Here is a 22,907-nt window from a genome sequence, read left to right as displayed (position 1 = left end):
AGAAATACCACATGTTCTCACTTATTGGTGGGAGCTAAAAATAAATAAATAAATTCACACACACACACACACACACACCACACACACACACACAAAAAAAAAACGGGGGCGGGGGAGAAGACATAACAACTATAATTCCTTGAAGTTGATACGACAAGCAAACAGAAAGGACATTGTTGGGTGGGAGGGAGGAGAGAGAGGAGGGAGGGAGGTTTCGGTAATGGGCCACAATAATGAACCACATTGTATATCAACAAAATAAAATTTAAAAAAAAATAAAAAAAAGGGCCGGCCCGGTGGCGCACTGGATAAGTGCGCCGCTTGGGAAGCGCGGCGGCGCTCCCACCCGAGGGTTCGGATCCCACATACAGACCGGTTCCCGCTCACTGGCTGAGCGAGGCACGGGGGCAACACCGAGGGTTGCAGTCCCGTTGCCGGTCCCCGGTCCGGTACGGGGGCAACACTGAGGGTTGCGATCCGTTGCCGGACACGGAAAAAGACAATCAATCAATCAATCAATCAATAAATAAATAAATAAATAAAAATAAAAAATAAAAAAAGACAAGCATAAAATTTTTATGTTAATACAAAGAGTGCATAAATTTTAAACTATGGACAAACATTGACACATAACTTCATTTATTGATTTGGAATGTTTGTGGCATTAACTTCTGTGAGTACAAAAAGTCTGAAAAACAGCATATGTATTATATGAGTGTAGTATACACATAAACAAACATGCATACATTTAGTATGCATGTGAGTATATATTATGAAAGAAGTCTTCAAAGATAATGGTAACACTGGCTCTCTCTGGAGTGGTTGGAAAGTAAGTAATTTGGGATATATCAGTCACAATTAACCAGATAATGCAGCAATAACAAACAACTTCGTCACAATTCATTGGCCAAAGCAAGTCACATGGCCATGCCTAAATTCAATAGTGAAAGGAGGTATACTCTTCCTGCAGGAAGTGGGATCCAATATTTCAGAATAGTAATACATCTTCTCCACATTAGGCAAATTCTACTCAATTTTTCCTCCAACAATAATATTTTTATAGTAAGAATATTAAATATATAAATATATGTAATATTCATACTGAATTTTAAAAGAATCCTTTGCCAAGGATTCAGTAACTCTAAAAGAATGTTACAATTTTACCAACTCACTCAATTATTTCTCATTCAAAGTTAACCTTTCTAGAAATTCTTGCTATACCATGTTATCTTCTCCCTTCTGAACTTTGTAAATCTGATTTTCTGGCATACTCGTATATTTGGATACTTAAACCCCATATTCTGACAGTGACTTCCCTAAAGATAACAAACCCCTGCTAAACTGAATGGTTAAATTGTTTTTATAAGTTAATCTTTATGACTCTTTGACACAGGCTGGGTTCTCCAGACTGAGGCTGAAGTACAGTATGTCTATTATGTAAAAGGAATTAAATATGTTTATTAGCTGAAATGAAGAAGGAAGCGAGCTTGGACAAAGGAAGTCAAACTGTGATGCTGGCCGATAAATCCTTGGCCAACCTAGCATCATAAATGCCCTGCACTGGGCAAATGGCCGGGCCTTTCACGGTGACCAGATACAAGATGCCTGGGGAAAGGAATGACCTCATTCAGGATGGGTATCTGCAGCTGAGACAGATGCTGGAGGCTGACAGCTGGAGGCATTCTACTGAAATTATTTCCTGTAGTTGGGCAGTAAGTCCCTCCTTAAAGGAAGATATGGTCAGCATATTTCTGTGTCTGCCACAATCTGAAAGAGTGTTTTAATGAAAACTTTGAAGAATGACTCTATATTCTGTCTCTGTCACACACATGCGTGCACACATGCACACACACGACTTGTGTCCAATATATCTATTCCATGGAAACAACCATATCACGTTGGCAAAGATTTATAGAGTGCCACTGCAATTGGTATTATAAGGTACACAAAATGAGAAATGAGTCCCTGCCCTCAGGGAGACCAGCTGCTCATTCATCTTACATAGATGTCACAATGACAAACAAGAATGATCATGTTGCCCTTTGCACCCTTTACAAGATACCACTTAGTTCATCACATTTTTAGTCAGCTGAAATCTAATTTTTTTTTCATCCCTAGTCCTTTCTTTTTCTCTAATAGATATTTTACCACTAATCATATTCTTCCCATACCTCTTTTCTTTGCATTGCTTCCTATCTTGTTGCAAGATTTAGATAGCTTTCCTCAATATGTAAATATTTCCTAGTATTCTAGCTAGAGTAACTCCACATTTTATCCTTCTTCACTGATTCTAACTTCCTTATCCAAGTAAAATGAGTAATGGAATAGAAGGGGGAGAAAAGAGAATTAATTCAATCTTCCAAATTTCCCTGAAGATGGTTGAAACAAGAATTAATAACTGAAATCCAAAGCTTTGAAACAAAGATCACATATTCAAGTAAACCTCAAAGATGGAAAATTCTTACTTAGCAAATAGCTGCCATGACAAATTAGTTTTTCAGTTCCTGAATTATAAAATAGAAATGAGGCATGAGCATCTGTTGGGGATTTGTAACTGGGCTGTATGTGCCAGTGAGAAAGGAGTAAATTAAGTCACGTGAAGTTGGATGTTAACTCAGAACACTGAAGTCCATTTTCTAAAAACTAGATCTTTAATAACTCACAGAAATAAAAACATAATGGATCTTCAAAATAAAAATCTACATATTCTTAATATTAAGTTTTAAAATCAGAAACTTTCACCATTGTATATTTCCTTATGCATATATTTACATTTTTAAAATGTTCTTATTGGATTTAAAATAGTTTCAAATGTATGAATGTGTGTCTATACATGTGTTAACATACCAAAATCATCATAACAAATCATAACAAAAAATAATCAAAGGAACAACTAACCAACCAATTAACAAGTACTAATATTTTCCATTAAGATAGTACATCTTAATAAAGGCACACTAGTACTTTAGGCACTTCTTGTGTGCTAAAATTTTACTGACAGGATAATAATCTAGTAAAAGTTCATTCAAATACCTTCCCTCCCACTAGCTTTGTCGCATCTGATAAATTCTGACAATTGATAAATAGCAAAAATGTATATGCTTCACAACCATTAATGTGAAAAAAATATCTGACTACACAGTGACAAGCCTGAGCATTTGTTCATATTTAAACTTATTAAGAATGGATGAGATTCCAAAGTAAGATGGTAAACTGAACATATGCATCTACTTTGTACCCTCCTGAATCCCCAACTCACTGAATTTTAGAAGCTACAAAACAGATGGCAGCTAGTTTAGCATAGCAAAACAGAAACCACCAAATGTAATACTAAACTGACAGTGGGGAAAGCCCAGAAGCAGCATTATTTATACCCAGAACAACCAGAAGACTCAGAAATTGGTGGTACCAGGAAGTGGAAATGAACAGAAAATCTACATATGAAAGTCTAAAACATGGAAGGTTGATAGAAAGTCTTCTCAGCAGCTATTTAATCTTCTGATCCCCTTTCCCACTCTGGTTATACAGATAATTGCCTCTCCCAAACCTGGAGAGAGTAAAACAGAAGGTGTCTGAACTGGGAAACCCAACCAGCTAGAAAGAGGGATACCATCCTGGAACAAGATTAAGTGGGGTCCTATCCCCACTCTGCTTCCAGAAGATTGACAACAAGGTTTCTATTTTCCAGGCAAGAGTTCAGAAGAATCTTCCCCGGGAATCTTACAGCACTGCAGGGAAGATGGATTTTTGACATCAAAGGTTTCTCACAAAATAGCTTAGTCAGTTCCCATAGTGAAAGTCATGGTGAACCAGCTACTCTCACTCAGTTTCCAAGTTATACTTCGGTGGAAAGAGTTGTTTTTGGGGTTTTTTTTTTTTTACTGCAATATAATTGATTATACACATTTGTGGGGTACAGAGTTGAATATCTGTACCTGTATACAATGTGTGATGATCAAATCAGGATAATTAGCATGTTCATCATTGTAAAACATAATCATTCCTTACATCCATTAACCAGAAAGAGTTTTACTGTTAGAAAAACTTCAAAAAGACAATTAATATTTTCAGCAAGATAAGAAAAGATACTGTAACCTTGAAACAAGAGTAAGGATATTATAAATGGAACATTCTGGGAAAAGGTACCCTAGACATTAATAATCTCAATAAAATTAAAATTCAAAAATTTCAACAGAGTATGTGAAGTACAAAATTGAGGAAATGTCCCTTAACATTGAGCTAAAGGAAAAATGAATTAGAAAACTGGAGAGAAAAGACATGAAAATTAAGAGTGATCCAGAAGGTCCAACATTCAAATTATAAAAATTCCAAAAATAGAGAAGAGAGAAAATGGAAAAAATTATAACAAGATAATTTTTAAAATTTTCTTGGAACAGAAGGAAATATGCACAAAAAAGATGCTCAACATCATTAGTCATTAGGAAAATGCAAATCAAAATGACAATCATGTACCACTGAACACCCAGTATAATAAAAAAGACAGATAATAATAAGTGCTGTCTAGGGTGTGGAAAAATTAGAATTCCCCACACACTGTTGGTTAGATTGTAAAACTGTGCCTCCACTTTGGAAAATAGATTGGCAACAATTTCATTCTTAGGCATATGCACAAAAGAATTGAAAACAGGTACTCAGACAAATACTTATATACAAATGATCATGGCAGAACTCTCACAATAGCCAAAAAGTGAAAGAAAGAAAAAAAAAACCCAAATGTACATCAATTCAAGAGTGAATAAACAAAACATTGTATATCCATACCATGAAATATTATATGGCCTTAAAAAAAAAAATGGAGTACTGATAATGCTACAACATAGATAAATTTCAGAAACATTATGCCAAGGGAAAAAAGCCAGTCACAAAAGGTCACAAATTAATATGATTCTATTTATATTAAATGTGCAGACAAATCTTAAAGACATACAATAGATTAATGGTTACTGGGGGCAAGGGCGTGGTGGCGAATTCGGAGTGACTTCTAATGGGTACAGTGCTTCTTTTTAGGGTCATAAAACGTTCTAAAATTAGATAGAGGTGATGGTTCCACAACTCTGTGAATGTACTAAAAGCCACTGAATTGTATACTTTAAAAGAGTAAATTTTGTTATGTAAATTGTATCTCAATAAAGCTGTTACTTTACAGAATAACAACAACAAAAGAACAGAAGGATATGAGATTCCAGTTTGAAAAGGTGCACCCAATAAAAATAAAGTTGCATTTAGGCTTCTTTTTTGATTCATTAGGAAATTTCAGGACATTGGAAGTAAAGAGAAATAGTTGAACAGAAACAATGCAACTAGACAACAATGGAGCAATCCCATTTAAATTCTGATGGAATTATCTCCAACCAAGAATTCTATGCACATCTAGTCAAAATGTCAATCAAGCATGAGTGCAGAATATTTTCAGAAATGCAATGTCTCAAAAAATAAAAATAAAAAATCTTATTATTCCCAGGAAGCTATTAGAAATTTTGTGCTCCCCAAAACAAAACACCATGAGACAGAGAGAAAAAGAGTTCCAGCCCAGGAGAGAGGGGAAGGGCATGCCAGGAAATCAGGAAAGATGCACCAGGCAGAGGCTCTGGGAGGCCTTGAATTAACGATAGACATGAAAAATATAAAAATAGCATTGATTCCACAGAAATCTTTCTGCTACAGGCCTTGAGCACAAAGATTAATGCTGACACAATAATGTAAATATTGAATTCTGATCTAATAATCGAAATTGTAATCCAACCATACTGAGAGGATGGGCGGGTTGGGAGGGTGACAGGAGAAGATCGATGCATTTGTTTTAAAGTGGAGGAATGAGAAAAAAATCTAAATTCCCATTTTGTTAATCAGTGAGCATACCAAAGATGAATAATGAAGAAGTGACAATAAAAGTTTTATTAGATATTCAGAAGGAAATCTGAAAGAATCAGCTAAAAGAGTAGAAAGTTGGAGGTACAAACTTTTGTTTTTCATAACAAACCTAGAACTAATTGACTTTAATCCATCTGCATGGATAACATGCATAAAAACAATAATCACATTAACAAAAATGAATTATTTAAACCTAGAGTGGTTTAATATACCTTGACCAAAGCACAGAATGCACATTAAGCTAAAATATTATGTGATACTAACTAAATATTCATGAAATTCAAGAAAAAAATAATAAAATTCTTAGAAAGTAAATAGAATGAAAGAAATGGTCATTGTAACGGTATTCATTTATCAAATAACTGGTTTCGAAAAGTGGTGAAAAGTTATAGCCATCCCATTTTGTATGACATATAATAATGCATAATTTCTCACATAGAGTTTAATTTGCTAATGATTTTTTCTCCAATTACTTAATGGCCTATTCAAACTTAACGTGAAGGTAATCGGAATTATTGATCATCTCCATCCTGATCTTGGGTACTTTCATCAGACAACAACCTTTGTACCTTAGCTAGAGCTTCTCTCTAATTTCTCCATACTGATCATTATTGTCAGTCTTATTACATCTAATGAATCATTCTCCTGCCTGCCTCTGGCTGCCCCCCCTGAAACATGCAGTTTTTCAAGATGATTGCTTTCTTAAGTACGGCAATAATTCCTGTGAGGGGGAAAAAAAAAAAGTTTAACATGAGATATAAGTTCTTTTTTTCCAAAGGAATTCTCTTTTTATTACTGTTATCTTCCCTATGATTTCTCTACCATTAAATGTCTATAGTTTAAATGATGAAATTCTAAAGTAAGAAAAATAATTAAAATTAAAAAAAAAACAAAAAACAGAGGCCTACTGTCGGGCTCTTTTACCTACCCGTAATCCTGCCAACTGGACCAATTGTCGAGTAGGGCTGGGTCTGGAGTTCACAGATCCCTCAAGCCCATTGTCCAGACTGGGTCACAAACCCTTCACATGCCAGGCTGGGTCCCCAGATCCCTCACATGCAGGTCTACAAGCTAGGCAACTAGCCAAAAAGTCCTTGGAGCCATAGGTTCGAGAGCATGGCCACCCTGGGCAGGGGCCTGAGGCAGTAGATGCCAGCCAGGGTGGTGGTGCCACCCATGTGCACTAACTCCACCCACACACAACTCATTTACAAAGAATGCACCGCACCACCCCCAACCAGACCCAAGGCGAGGGGGCCTGATTAAATTATTCTATTTTCCCAACACATAGTGTATTCTCATAAAAGTCCATGTGAATTAACATGCTGAATTATGATTAGGAGTACCTAATGATGATGGCAACTACATGAAATAGAATTAGAATATACAGAGGGTAGGTATGATGTAAACAGACAAACAAACAAAAAACTGAAATCTCAGCACCCAACACAATACAAACAGTCGAAAATCACTAAAAGAAACAAGGATTCTTTATTAAATGAGAAAAAGCCATTAGGGAAAAGGACAGAAAAGAAGTTAATTGACTTTGTTCTATCAATTACAGAAAATGAGAAGTTCATAAGAGAGCACTGATTGAAAGCTAGCTTGTTTCCTTTTCAATTCTCCTCTCTTATGCTGACTACACATTCAGTCATCCACAATGTTTACATCTATTCACATTTGGTATTTGGTTCTGAATGACAACCTCCCCTTTGGAATACAGAATCACAGTATCACACAGCATAACTAGTTCTCCATATATGAAACAAAAACATCTCTAAAACCTTTTCATAAAGAAAAGTCTATGAGTCAAACCTAGTTTTCCTATTGTTTTCAGTAAAACACAAGTATATTCTAGTCCTATGACACAGGAAGATCTGTGACAGCAACTTACAACTCACCTGGCCCATGGAGGTTATCACAGTCCTCCACAAGACTTCACTCAATTTAAAAGCAAGGGCTATATACCTGTATGTCTAGAACATAAGGATACTCCCTAGCACAGAGAAGACAATCCTTATACACTGGAGGAAAGAAATGAAGGAATAGATGAGTGAAGGAATAAATGAACAAATAAATGAAGTGAATGACCATAACAAGTTGTGTTTCTGTTTCCAAAAGTTATGTCAAATGGGACAAGTTTACATAACAGTTTCAAAAACTTGGGCAGACCTTTGTTATGTAAACTTGAAGTTCCCTGGATTCACACTCGACTTAGGAGATGATATTAGGCAGCCACTGGAAGGGGCATGAATGGAGTATTCGACATCTTAGCCTAAATTTCCTCATCTGTGAAATGGAGGGACCTTGTACCTACTTCATGGTTTCAGTTGGGACTACATGAAATAACATATCTAAATTACATATTTCAATGCCATACATGCAGCACAGGTTAGGAAGCCTCTCTATGATATTTCTGATGTGGATCCATTCATCCTCTACTTAAATACTTTTGTTACAGGACAGACTGCCGAGAAACCAAGCGCCACTCGGAGGGTTGGAGAACTCAAAGATTTATTACACTGGCAGGCCCAGAGGAGTTCACACTCCAAAGTCTGAGCTCCGACTCCAGGCTTGCAAAGGGTTATATAGGTTACATTCTTTCGGAGTTTTAGGTTTCATTTTCTCGGAATCCACACGGCGGGGGCTAAGCTGATACAAAAGACGGTCAGTGTTACAAAAGCAAAACAAAAAGCAAAAACACAGGTGCAAAACAAAAAGCAGAAGTACAGGGGCAGGTTTGTTTCCGGGCTTGTCCATATCTCTTTTAGCTAAAAGGTGCTCATCACACTTCAAGACACTGCATGTAATTTACGGATAACACAAAAACATTTGAACATTCTTCCCAGAATTAACCCCAACTCAGTCTCCCCAAAACTCTCACACTGGCTTTTTTATCCTGTCTGGAATATACATGCTACCATTTTCTCTACTCTCCTCTATGTTTTTAATTCTCCTGAATAATTCTTTTTGGCACCTTTACTCGAGCCATCTTGCCATCTACTGGCCCTCCTCCGTGTACATTCCTGTTTTCTTTAGTTCCTGTTAAAACACAGTGCCCTACTCTGGCCACTGTGCTGGCAGAGGAAGCATCATAAGCACAGAGTACAGTGCAGTACCACTTTCCCTCTGGACTTGCATTGGCTTTTGTTGTAGCCACATCTCAGTGACAGCTCACACTGAGCCAAAGAACCGAAGAATTACTACAACAGTCTTTTTTACACGAACTGTTTTTAATTCAACTTTCCTTCACTCAGTTTTTCTATATTAAATTGGGACTTTTTTTTTTTTTTAACCTAATGCACCGTTTCATTTACCCTCACAACAAATTCACCTTGCAGGTTAGGCTCATGACTTCATCAGATTCCTTCACCCCAAGAGTTAATTATAACTCCCAGCTATGACACAAACACAACTAGGTCAAGCATATCATCACAATGTCTTCATCTAAGTCATTAATGAAATGCCAAACAGAACAAGTTCAAGGACAATGGCCTCTAGCATACCCCAATATAATTTCTTCATGGTGATGTCAATTCATTAATCAATAAACTTTGGGTAAATTTGTTCAATCAGAGATAAATTGAAAAAAAAATCTTCTAGCAACTGGATTTCATTTTTACTCTGTTTTAAGGATATCATAAGAGTGCCTGTCACAAGTTTGCTGAAATCAAGAAATAAGACTGTTTTTTCCGTAAGGAGAATGAAGATTATTAGATCTAATGTCTAAAGATCTAGTTTTGAATCTCGCTAAAGTTCTATATCAAGCTTATATGTCTACAGATTCAGAGATTTGTCCCCACCACCTTTTAAACTCAGCATTACCTTTGCCCATCTGCATTCCTATTGATTTCTTAAAGATTACAAATAATGGTTCCATGAATACACCACGTCTAATTCTTTTCACATTCTAGATGTAGAAGTTATCTGTGACTAGATAATAAACTTATTCCACTGAAGGTTTATGAGGTGATTTTTTTGGTGGGGAGACTGAGAAAATCAGGGAACCAAAGGAAGCACGCCCTGTATCTGAATGTGCTCCCTTATGTTGGGAAAATTCCCTGCTTGATGAATCTTGATGGGAGAAAGGATCCACCTGCCATTACAAAAGCCAAAATGCTAGACACTCACTCTCTTAGCATTCTTGCGCAGTCAAAACATGGGCATGTATGCCAGAACTGTGACAGGCGGGCAGGAGCTCTGAGGGCCCCTCGCCCCGCCAGGTTTCACTCAGGTTTCACTCAGAGGACACAGATGCTGCCAAGCCACAGGCCTTCCGGGCACGGGGCAGGACCCGCACCCTTGCTGCAATCCTTGTTATTCTTATCTGGGACATCTGGCCCAACTTAGTTCTGGCCACTTTAGGGCGGAACCTCGAAAGACTGAGAGTGGATTTTCAGTTAGAAATGTGAAAACCAACCACCTTCCGGTGTGAAAATCACAAATGTCATCAAATGACAGAAGATCCAAAAACCAGGACAGGCACTACAATAAGGTTCCGGGGGCTTGCCCCATCAAGACGGCACCTCCACACTCTTCGGGACAGTGAGCTGGCCATGAATGCCGATCCTTTGCCACCACCCCCTCTCCCATTACAGCCACCATTCAACCCAGACTTCTACTCAAGTGACACAGAGGAACCAGCCATAGCGCCAGATCTCAAACCTGCAAGGCGCTTTGTCCCTGACTCCTGGAAGAACTTCAGAAGAAAAAAAAAGGACCCAGAATGGGATAAGCCAGTGTCTGACATCCGATACATCTCCAATGGTGTGGAGTGTTCACCTCCAGCCTCTCCAGCAAACCACCGTTCCACCTCCCGACTCCTGCAAGGATCTTTACAGAGGGTAAGAAGGAACCTTTAGTTCCCAGAAAGAGAATGATGCAGTGTTTCCCCAGGATCCCTATGGATCTCTAGGCCGACACACACAAACTGCTCAAACATACAAGAGTATAACCTGAGGTATTCCTACATGAAGTCATGGGCAGGCCTGCTGAGAATTCTGGGGGTGGTGGAGCTGCTTTTGGAGGCTGTCTTCGCTTGTGTCACAGCTTACATTTACAAGGACAACGAGTGGTATACTTGTTTGGATATTCACAATCCTACAGCATGGGAGGCATTGGCAGCCTGGGCAGTATGTATGGGGGCTATTACTACAGTGGCCCTAAGACCCCTTTCGTACTTGTGGTTGCTGGATGAGCTTGGATCACCACCATTATTATTCTGGTTCTTGGCATGTCCACGTATTACCGGACTATTCTTTTGGATTCTAACTGGTGGCCCCTAACTGAATTTGGAATTAATGTTGCCTTGTTTAATTTGTATATGGCTGCAGCCATAGTCTGTGTGAATGATACCAACCGAGGTGGACTCTGCTACTATCCATTATTTAATATGCCAGTGAATGCAGTGTTCTGCCAGGTAGAAGGAGGACAGATAGCAGCAATGATCTTCCTGTTTGTCACCATGATAGTTTATCTCATTAGTGCTTTGGTTTGCCTAAAGTTATGGAGGCATGAGGCAGCTCGGAGACATAGGGAACATCTGGACAACAGGAGATAAGTGAGCCATCATAGCCATCGAAAAGGAAAATGTGTGAAATGGCCACTGGTGGTGGCAGACAAAGAGACTAAGAAGTTAATTTCAAAGAATTAAGAACAACAAAAATGAAACCTGAACTACAGAGTGGACATATCCCGCCAGCCACATTCCTAAACCTACTGTGAGGCCTGACCACATGCCAAAATACTCTGTGATTCAGAAAGATGATGAACGAGAACGCTATAAAGCTGTGTTCCAAGACCAGTTTTCAGAGTACAAAGAGCTCTCTGCAGACATTCAAGCTGTCTTGAGGAAGTGTGATGAACTTGATGCAGTGATGAGCAGGTTGCCATATCGTTCAGAAAACCAATAGGAACATGAGAGAATTTCAAGAATCCATGAAGAGTTTAAGAAAAAAAAGAATGATGCTACATTTCTGGCGGGAAAAAAAAGAACGCTGTGATTACTTAAAGAATAAACTTTCTCACATAAAGCAAGAATTCAAGAATATGGTAGAGTAATGAATTGGGATGTACAAGATTATTCTTAAACCTTATTTGAAACCACTTTTTTTATAGCAAATTTACTATTTATTTACTGTCTTTTTTATGTTAGTCTCTGTTTGAGAAGCAAGTGCTTCCTGAATCAGCTTCTAGTTGGTTTAACCAGTACACAATGTTAAATAGTATAATTTCACTCAGACATTTCAAAATTAATTCAAATGTACCAAGTGTCTTTTCTAAGAATGGAAGAAATCCTATATCCATCTTTGCACAATTTCATATCCGTCTGTCTCATTAAAATGTGTTGTTATTTTAGAGATTCTATCTTTGCAGTGTGATGAGATAGTGGACTATCAGTTGTGGTGCTGCTTTTTCCTTTTTCACTTAGGAAGATTCCTAGGATTTTTCTAAGACAAATTTCTCTCCCTAAAGAAATTCCTAAGGGATTCCTAAAGGATTCTTCCTAAGGGAAAGTGGGTAACACCTTTTCAAAAGTGTCATTTCTTCCCTTGAAAGGGGTTTGAATCCCAGATCAGCATTTTCAAGCTTTGTGATCTTGGGCAAGTTGCTTTATCTCCCTATGCCTGTTTCCTCTTCTGTAAAATGGGGCTAATAATCGTACGTACTTCATAGGGTTGTTATGAGGGTTAAATGAGTTAATATTCGTAAAGTGCTTAGAACAGAACCTGGCACATCATAGGAACTATATTAGTCTTTGTGAAATCTAGAAATGTTTGTGAAAAGGTCCTTAATGGTCAAGCCCAACCCAGTTAACCAAAAGGCCATGTGTCTCATGCCTTTCTTTTTGGTGCTGTTAGCTCTTTCCACATGTAGCCTTAGGTAGTGCTTTCCTGAGGTTCTGTGGCCCACTGGGGCTGTACTCAGCCTCCCTATCTTTAATGAGTGTCTCTATGCACATCTCTACCTCTCCCCAACAGCCCAGCCCGTCCTCTATACATCAGATAGAAGGACTGTATGATGTTGTTGCCTTTTCTCTCCTCTTTGGACATCCATCCTAAGACCCGATGAGGTTACACTTATTTGGAATCTTCCTTTATTGTGATGTTTCATCTTTCCAAAAATTATCTTGATTTGGGGGTTTATTTATAAGAAATGTTTTATTTTTGTTAGTATAAACAATGGACTGCCTTAAAAATGTTTTTTTTTTTTTTAAATAATCATTCTTAGATCCTATTCAGCAGCATTTATCTTGTAGATAATTTCCTGGTGTAAAATTACATTTTTGCCTGATACGAGTATAGCTGCCATTCAACCTTAATGTTCAAAGCATTTTCTAAAGTGATGAAACCAAAGAAAAGCATGTGGAAAAGCAGAAGCCCAGAAAGTGTTGGTCACTGAATGAACTTCCTAGTTTTTCTTTGTCAATAAAATCTTTATTAGTGTTTACTGTTAATATTTTAATTTCATGGTTCCCAAACTGTGCTTAGAGCTGTGCTGTGTCTGAAGAGGTAACGCCTGGGGAAGTGTGAGGCCTTTTATGGGAGCCCCCAACTGGAACAACTTTACTTTCTGTTTTATATGTTGGGGCCCCATGTTAACATTTCACTTAAGAAGAGCACCAATGCTTTAAAAAACAAATGTAAAATTTTACCATTTTGGTAGATTGTAAAGAGTTAGATTAATATTGAAATAAAATGTTAAGGAGATTTAACTTTGTGAAACTTTATTTTACTACAATTATAAATGTTAATCTTTGCAGACCAATGCTGTAACACTGATTTTTTAAAATTTATATGGCAATACGTGGGTGTATTAAAATTTCAAATGCCTCTTTAAAAAAGAAAAAAAAAAAACAAACATGGGCATATGACCTCACCTCAGCCAACCAAACACAACTCAAAGAAGCGATGAGAATGTAGATGCCATTTTGACACTATCAGCAAAGCTAACAATATCTAGTCACCCAGGGCAGCCAGGCCTGCAAAGTAAGAGCAATATCCTGGGTCAACACTCCTGGTGGCAGCAGGGTGCTCAGCGGACAGTTCCACAACATGATTTTGGCTCTGGTTCTGGCTAGACAGTGTCACATTGTTCCTGCCCATTTTTAAAGTCTTCCTGGGCTAGCCAGTTGGCTCAGTTGTTAACAAACAGCCTAGTAACATCAAAGTCAAGGGTTCAGATCCCAATACCAGCCAGCAGCCAAAATAATAAAATAAAATAAAATTTAAAAAGTCTTCCCAGCAGGTCTCACAGCCACATGATATCCTCTCAATAAACCTTTCTGATTAAATCGGCTAAGGAGAATTTCTGTTGCTTGCAATAGAGAACTCTGACTGGTATATTCATTCTGAGTAGCCAGATAGTTTAATTCCTTTGACACAAATAAGTGGTTTCTGACTACCCATTGTCTGAGGTCTGCTCTAATTGCTATGAAGTTAAATTTGTTCTAAATCTTCTACTTAGAAGAACATTTGCTTTGAAAGAAAAAAATAAAGACTACAGACAAAATACAGATAGAATAAAGCACAGGCAGGAAAATTTTAAAAATGTAAACATTTTTTATAATGTGAGTTAAGTCTTTCTGTTTTCTTGCCTTAAGTAATAAAACTATTACAGTCTCTTGTTCTTTCTGCTCAAATTTTACTCTTTCATTCACACAAAAAGTAGTTGATAAGCACCTACTATGTGCCGGACCCTCTGTAAGGCAAAGGAGAGGCAGTCCCAGCCTTTGTGAAACTCAGTCTGTCTAGCTTAGAGTCTCAAATGAAATAGTTTTATCTGAAACCATAAATAATCTCCTTCCATACTAGTAGTTTCTTTTCAGTATCCTTTGCTAATCAATCCCTATCACTTTCACCCTTAATGCTGTAGTGCATGCAGTCCATGGAATTCTCTTCCACTTTCTATGCTCATTCACCCATATGGTGCTTTAATAATTGACTGATGCACAGCAAACTAACCCAAAACTTAGTGGCTTAAAACAATAACTACTGCATATGTAACAGGCATCTCAAAATTAACATACTTAAGACTGAGTTGTGTCTTCCCCACGCTGCTCTTCCTGCAGCGTGTCCCAACTCTCCTCATAGCAGCCCTGCTATTATAGGTGATCAAGTCAAAATCCTTGTGGTCATCCTTGACTCCTCCTTGTGTCTCAAATCCCACATCAAATATTATTGGCTCAACCTTGAAAATATCTCCAGAATCCAACCACTTCTCACTACCTCTTCTCCTGACATGATCTCATGCTTAGATTATACTACAACAGCCTCCCAACCGGTCCTCCTGTTTCAGAGCTCACTCACATTCAGTCTATTCTTAAGAAAGCAGCAAGAGAGATCCAATTAAAATATAAGTCAGAGCAGATCATTTCTCTGCTCAGCACCCTTTAGTGGCTTCCCATCTCATGCTAAATAAAACCCAAACTCATTAAAACAAAACCTTACGAGGCCAACACAATCTGGACCCCACTGCATCACGGACTGTTTCTCTTCCTACTGTCATCCTTACTCACTCCATTCCAGCCACAGGACTCCTACTGGTTCTCACACAAGCCTTCTGTCTGGAAGGCTCTTTCCCCAAATACATGTGGGTCTCCCTCTTTCACCTCTTTCAGATTTTTACCTACATACTACTCAGGGAGGCCTTCCCTGATTACTCCCTTTTAAAGTTGTACGTGCACTTACATGTGCATATACATTTTATCTTAGAAAACCAGAAAAATATTTAATTGCCCCATAACAGTTTAATCTGGAAACCAGAATAATGATGGAGAGCTACAGTTTTTCAAGAACAGATGTGGTATAAAGTCATGCAAATTAAATCATACTTTATAGACTTAGAAATCAAAATACATGAGGCAGAGAAACCAAATAATTAGATAGATTATATGGCAGAGTAGAAAGACAGAACATAACTTTTAGCTTTCAGTGCCATATTCTAAAATCACACATATCTTAGACCATCATATAAAACTCTATGAAGATGATTAACAAAGGTAAGTTGCAGGATAAAATGGAATAACAGGGATCTTTAGGCATAGATGACAGGCTAAAATCTTATCTTTATCCTTTTAACTTAGTGGAATGTTTTTAGTAAATCTGCTTTAAATTCTCTAAGCATTACTTTTTTTCATCAGTAAAATACTGGATAACAATACACATCCTAACTACCTCAAAGGGCTAAAAAAGTGTAATCTAATAGAATAACATCTATGCTTTGTAGAATGTATAATACTATAAAAACCTTATGAGATTTATGATTTTGGGTGACACAGTTTTTTTAATGGGGAATACAAAATTTTTGTTTTATATAATGTTACACATTGGTTTGGAATATTTCACTAGGTTACAACATAGAAGAAATAAAATGACTGCTCCTAAACATACCATGATTAGCTATGAGTCTGTTGCTTTTCTTCTTTTTTAAAAAAACAGTTTTATTGAGGTGTAACTGATACACAAATAACTGAATATATTTAATGCATACAATTTGATGAGTTTGGACATATGCATACACCTGTGATACCATCACTACAATTGAGGCAATCAAGACAATAAACATTTCCATCACCTCTACAAGTTTCCTTGTATCCCTGTGCTTCTATATTTTTGGTGGTAAGGACATAAGATCTACACTCCTAACAAATTTTCAAGTGTTTAATATTGCATTGTTAACTATAGGCACTATGTTGTACAGTAGATCTCTAGAACTTATTTATCTATCTTGTGTAATTGAAAATTTCCTCCCATTGAACAACTTCCCATTTCCCCCTCCTCCCCACTCCCTGGCAACCACCATTCTATTTTGCTTTTCTTCTTAAACATAATTATTAAATATGTAATAAAAAATGCTGCCACATATGCTTTGCTCTTATGTAATTTAAAATAAAACAGAATAGTTATGAGCTTACTGGCAACATATTTACATAATCATGTTTACTATTAATATTCTCATTTCCACATGGAATCTGTTTTAAATTTTTTCAGCATGGTGTGAAATAGAATAATGTCATTTGTCATTAGTTAATAGAATAATGTTATTTGTCATTAGCAAAAATATAAATATAAAAACTACATTGCTTAACTTTCTGTTTAAGGAGGAGAAAAAATTTTTAGGACTTTCACAATAGAATATATTCTGTAGTCAATGATCCTGAGCAATTTTCTGTATTTCTCTACCAAATCTTAAATCTATGCAGGAAAAAAGACAGATGTAACAATATTTTAGACCATTTAGAAACCAGATTCCTTTTCAAGCTAATTGAGCCACTGCTTGGTAAAAGATGCTCCTTTACATCTAACAACTACTGGAGGAAGGCAGTACTCAAAATAACATCATCACAGGGGTCCACGTGTCACGTGATTGTGACATGAGCAACCTGAAGAGCATATTTCCCAGCATGTTCCCAACCTTGCAGCTTCCAGATCATTATACCTATACACTTTGAAAATGTGTAAGAATCTAAACTTCAGAATGTTTTAGGAGACTTTCATAGTACTTAAGAGAGAGGCTACACTAATGATACCCTATTGCCCACTGAATCACTTTAATAATGACCTCCAAAGTCATTTCTTTGAGTATTTTTTCACATCACTAAGTCTTCATCTCTTATTTCATTATTCTGGACCTCAAAAGGCTTTTACAAAACTTAAAATGTCATTTGGGAAAATAATATAATGGAGCTAGACTTAGAGTTCTATTTTAAAGCAAACAACAGAAATATATCTATACTATGTATACATTATCATAAGAATCCTTCACTCCGTAAAACTCAAATTACATAGGTCAGAAGCTCTTGCAAATTTAATTAACTGTGAAGTCAAAAGGAAAAAAAAATCCAACAGTATTAATGAGTCTTGAATTCTTTTACTTTCCCTTCATATCTAGGTTTTTCACAGGCATGGTGTGCTGATTTTTCCTACGTTATTAATTTAATGATATCCCCTCCCTCAAAAAAAAAGGTACTGCTAATTACATGAAACTAAAATCCACATTGTTTAGAAAATAACTCTGATGTTAACAATTCTGCAATATGGCAACAGTATCATTAAGTTTAGGAAATTTTATATTAAATTGTTTGATACTGATTTTAGAATTCGCCAAATAACAAAGTTCTGTTTGTGTGTGTGTGTCTGTATGTGTGTGTGAATGTGTGTGTGTTTAGGTAGACCCTAGTGGAATACATGGGGGCAATACTGTAACTTATAACTTTTCTTTATGGAAATTCAAAACACAGCTGGTAATTGAAATAAAAGTTTAAATGGCTAGATTTTCAACCAGTCTTAAAAACTTATTTAAACTATAAGGCAGTTTAACTGTATTTAGGATTTAACTGCACTCAGAATCTTAAGTGCAAATAAGAGAGGGCTATAGAAAGAAAGAGGAAAGTGTCCTCTTCCTCTTCTGACCAAAGATGCAACCTAAGTAAAATCATAAAGGTAAACAGGACACGTAATAGTCCAATTAGGATTCACAGTAAGATGGGGCTGATCTATCTCACTTACACACTACAAGTAAGTGGCCCTGGAAAAGCCACCTAATCTCCCCAATCCTTAGGTTTCTCCTTTGTAAAGTGGTGATATTCATAGTTCCATGAGGCTGTGGAGAAGAACAAAGTGACAATGAATGTAAAGCCCTCAGCACAGTGCCCAGCATAAAACTCAAATTTTAGTTGTTGGTTTTTAGTATTATGGTCACACTGGTCTTAAATATCCTTTCACCTCCCCTCCTGCATCTCTCACCCATTCACACCAAGCCCACAGTGCCTTCCTGTTCCCTAACCTTTGTCCCTCACTAGGATCTGCTCTGGTACACGCTTCAAAATTACTATCGCCCGCTAAGAAACATGCAGGAAAAAAGAATGGAGCTCTTCTGCTGTATATTGTGAAGAATGCAATCTGATTAAACTAATCCATTAGAGTACAAGGGTACTTCAAAAAGTTCGTGGAAAAATATAATTAAATAATATGAATCTTTCCATGAACTTTTAAAAGTACACTTGTGTATAAGAACCTTAATTCTTCTTCAGACATCAGCATATTTACAAAGAACAAGCAATTGAAAAGCAGTGCTTAAAAAAACAAAAACTTCGGGGAAGTTACTTTTATATTGGGAAACTGCCACATAGGCTAATCCTGCTGAGGAGTCGATACCTTCCCCACCCGAACTGGGAAGACTCTCCTAAGATATTTCTACAGCCTGAAGCTCTGATATTTCCCCAAACTCTGATTTCAGAGATTCACTGAAACCTTTTTTCCTTAAAATAAACGAAAACCAAACAAACGAACTTCAGGTATAGCAATAAAAAGTGCTTTGATAACAAAAGTGCTGAGGAGATGAAAAGAACAGAAAAAGATAGAAAAAGAAAGGTAGAAAGGAGAAAAGCAAAGGAAACAGTGGGAAAGAAAGGAAAGAAAGGTGGACAGGAGAATTGAGGAAGAGGCAGTGCCATCATACGCCATGAATGACACAGCTTGTCTCCTTCTCTAAAAGAGAAGAGAATCATCTACATCATGCCTTCAACTCCCCACAGAAGTTAGGAATGAAATGTCACAAGTGGATACTGCATATGTCCATGCCATTACATGGTTGATTTAAGAGGACCTGAGATGTTCCACAAGACTTGGTACCAAAAAAAGTTTCACTCACACCAAGAAAAATTGTTAAGTTTAAAAGTCAGTCTTAATTAGTAAATATTTGCAGGACAGTGAATTTCTTTCCTTTTATTTGGCAACTCCACAAAATATAAAATCATGAATTGACATTTGATCCAATAAGCACATTTTTTAGTTTCACGGATATATTTTCTTTTCTTTTAAGATTTGGAGTACATATTTTCACATTAGTTTTGTTAGTTTCCCTATCAGTGTTACTGATTTTTGGTACCCGAACTACTTTTCTTCCTTTTAATTACTCAATTTGAGGAAGGGAATAAGTACATTTTTGAAATCTCTTTTTAACAAAACATTTTAAAAATTAGTATAGTAAGAAAAATCTATATTTAATTGAAATACAAAAACTGAGACCTACTGGAAAATATGAATCAAAAGTTCTAAGTCTAAATCAGCTGAATACATTATTGGCTCCAAAATCATGGATTAAATAAAAGAAATTATATTTGCATTGATGTGTGAATCTGCATCCATTCTTGGTACCACATAATATATGCAACTGCTCAGCCCTAGCTGTCCTTGCAGCCACATTACCATACTATTCAAATGTATCTATCATTTATATGTAAATAGACAAGATGAATAGCTTCTTCATAAGACAACAATTTTCAAATGGCAAACAGACACAGGCAGACATTAGCAAGATGAAAATGCTGCAAATATTCATTCTTATATTTTTCAAGGAAAAATGGAAACTATCTTAAATTTTTTAAAAAGTAGCGTGGTAATTACAAAATGGGATCTTAATACATTCACAATACCAACAGCTCCTTTCAATAAAAGTCTGCATCGATGTCATTTGTATTTTATAAATTACATGTTCTCAGATCCATCTGTGAAAATTGGGATGTTAATTATCATGGTTCATTTCATGATTCCAGAGTTAAATGCTGAAATGGTGCTATACAAATACCACATGTTTTTCTAAGGGAAATGGAGAAAGATTAATTATGAGTTCAAGTCCAAGTCTTCTAGCAGTAATACTCTCAACACAATAAGATCATTACATTGCGTGCTATGCAAATTGGAAGTTTTAATTAATAGGTGAAATACCAACTGAGGGCGAAAACTTTGAAGTCTAAATTGTTAAGTATCAGGCTTTCCTACACACACACACACACACACACACACAAAAGCATCCTAATAAAAATGCTTTTGAGAAACCAAGTTACAAATCCAAAGAAAAAACTTTTTTTTTTGATCTTGCAGAAAACTGGAGTTTTGTTTATTTATCTTTTCATTTTTATTCATTTTTTAAAAAGTTATCAATATACAATGTAATTGCTTTTTGTGTCCCTTTACCCATTCCTCCTTTTCCTTCCTCCCTCTCCTCCTTCCTCCCCCATCAACATCATGTCTGTTCACTTGTCTTAACAATTTCAAGGAATTGTTGTGATTGTTGTGTCTTCTTTTTTAGAAAAAACATTTTTATTTTCTATGACATTCCCTTGATAGTGATCACCATCATGCTGTTTAATACTATTTAATAAACCAAAAATTACAGTGTATCCCAGTAACAAATAGGTCATAAATATATATGCCAGATAAAAATTCAACTAAACATTTTTTTTTGATTTTTCTTTTAAGATACATATTATTCAAAAAATCTGTTATAGGGCTACTACTTTATGCAAAATTACAAGTCTCATGTACTTGGATAAAATACTCACTTAGGTACAGCAATCTAAAAATAAAACTCTATGTTAACACTGTAAGACTTTCATTTGTATTTTACAAGTCTGAATTCTTTTTTACTTACCACATATTCAAACACAAGTGTCAGCGTCTCCTTGGTATGGATGATGTCATGAAGCAGTACTATGTTGGCATGTTTTAGTCCTTTTAATAGAGAAGCTGTAAAATAATGTGGACAGAGAGACAACTTATCATGAGTAACGATCAACTAATATGTTTCACTATCATTTTGACACATTGTCAAATGAAAGATTGCTATTTTCCCATGTTATAAGCCAATAATTCAGAATCCAGGGTAGAGGAATAAGGTTTTCATGTAGATGTAACTCCCCGCAATTATTTCACTTGTCATTGGATCTAGACAAATCACTTGTCAATCTCTAGTCAGATTCTATCATGGTCAGAGAGCATACTTGGTGGATGTCAATGCTTTTACATTTTTAATGTTTGTTTTATTACCCAGAATATGGTTTATCTTGTTAAATGTTCTAAGTGTATGGAATGTGTATTCTGCTGATGTTGGGTGGAAAGTTCTATAAATGTCAATTAGATGCTATTGTTTGAAGGTATCATCCAGTTCTTTTATATCCTTACTGATTTTCTGAATACTGGTTTTATCAACTACTGAGAGTGAGGTGTTGACACGCTCATCTGTAGTTGTGGATTTGTCAATATCTCATTTGAGTTCTACCAGTTTTTTGCTTAATGTATTTTGTTTTTTTACATTTAGGATTGCTGTCTTCTTTGTGAATTGATCCTTAACCCTTTTATCAATATATAGTGTCCCTCTTTATCCCTTATAATTTTCTTTGCTCTGAAGTCTGCTTTGTCTGATATTAGGATAGTCACCTACTTTTCTTTTGATTAGCATTTACATGGTGTATCTTTTCTCATCCTCTATTCTTTATACCAATATCACTATAGTTGAAGTGAGTTTCTTGCACAAAATATTTAGTTGGCTCCTGTGTTTTTTAATCCATTTTTCTAATCTCTGACTTTTAATTGATGTGCTTAGACCATTTACATTTAATGCAAATGTTAATATGTTAGGTCACTTGTCACTTGAATCTGTTTTTCCCTTGGGCACCTTGAACTTAGACTTCATTTCTGACTTGATTACTTGATTCTGTCTTTTCTTCTATATTTCCCGGGAGTTTGGTTAACTCTCATTATATTTTATTTTATTTTTTGTTTATTTCTCTTCTTAGCTTTTATATTTCCAATTCAAGGTTTTTTCTGTTTGTTTCATAGACGCAAAAGTCTAAATGAGAATATTTAATTCATATTTCAGTGTTGTGTATAGCTTTCTTTAATATCATTGTTGATTTTTTGAAGAGTTTTTATCAGCTAAAATGAACTGATTCATATTTTCTGATTTTTTTATAGCAGGTCTGCATAGCTGTGGGCTACTTTGTTCTATGCCTGTTCGTTTAATGGACTAGGTTCCCAGTTTGGCAGTCCTCTTTTCTGTCAGTTTGCCTTCTTCTATGCAGTTTTTATGGATGGTGCTTGATAGGAGAAAGGGGAAGGGTTTGAGGTGTTCTGTTTCTTTTTCATTTTGATAGAAACCTTAATTTCCCCCGCTTCCTTCCTTGTTTATTTTCACTATCATGTCTTCAAAGGGTACCACCATATATATATATA

The 22,907-nt window shown here is 36.2% G+C and overlaps 1 protein-coding gene and 1 pseudogene across 1 annotated transcript in view; one reads left to right on the top strand and one right to left on the bottom strand.

Annotated features, from left to right (window-relative positions):
- Positions 1-21,418, bottom strand: part of LOC103598924 (cyclin-dependent kinase 14) — a gene marked incomplete at its 3' end in the record, with an annotated part of 215,166 nt that extends 193,748 nt beyond the window's left edge. Inside the window, exon 1 of the mRNA XM_008582988.1 lies at positions 21,328-21,418. The remainder of the gene's footprint in view (positions 1-21,327) is intronic.
- Positions 10,337-11,981, top strand: LOC103598922 (annotated as a pseudogene).
- Positions 21,419-22,907: the final 1,489 nt, after the last annotated feature.

The sequence above is a fragment of the Galeopterus variegatus genome, unplaced genomic scaffold (assembly GCF_000696425.1).
Source record: "Galeopterus variegatus unplaced genomic scaffold, G_variegatus-3.0.2 Scaffold2787, whole genome shotgun sequence".
Taxonomy (NCBI): domain Eukaryota; kingdom Metazoa; phylum Chordata; class Mammalia; order Dermoptera; family Cynocephalidae; genus Galeopterus; species Galeopterus variegatus.
Note: the sequence above shows the minus strand (reverse complement) of the source record. Positions and strands in the feature narration are given on the sequence as shown.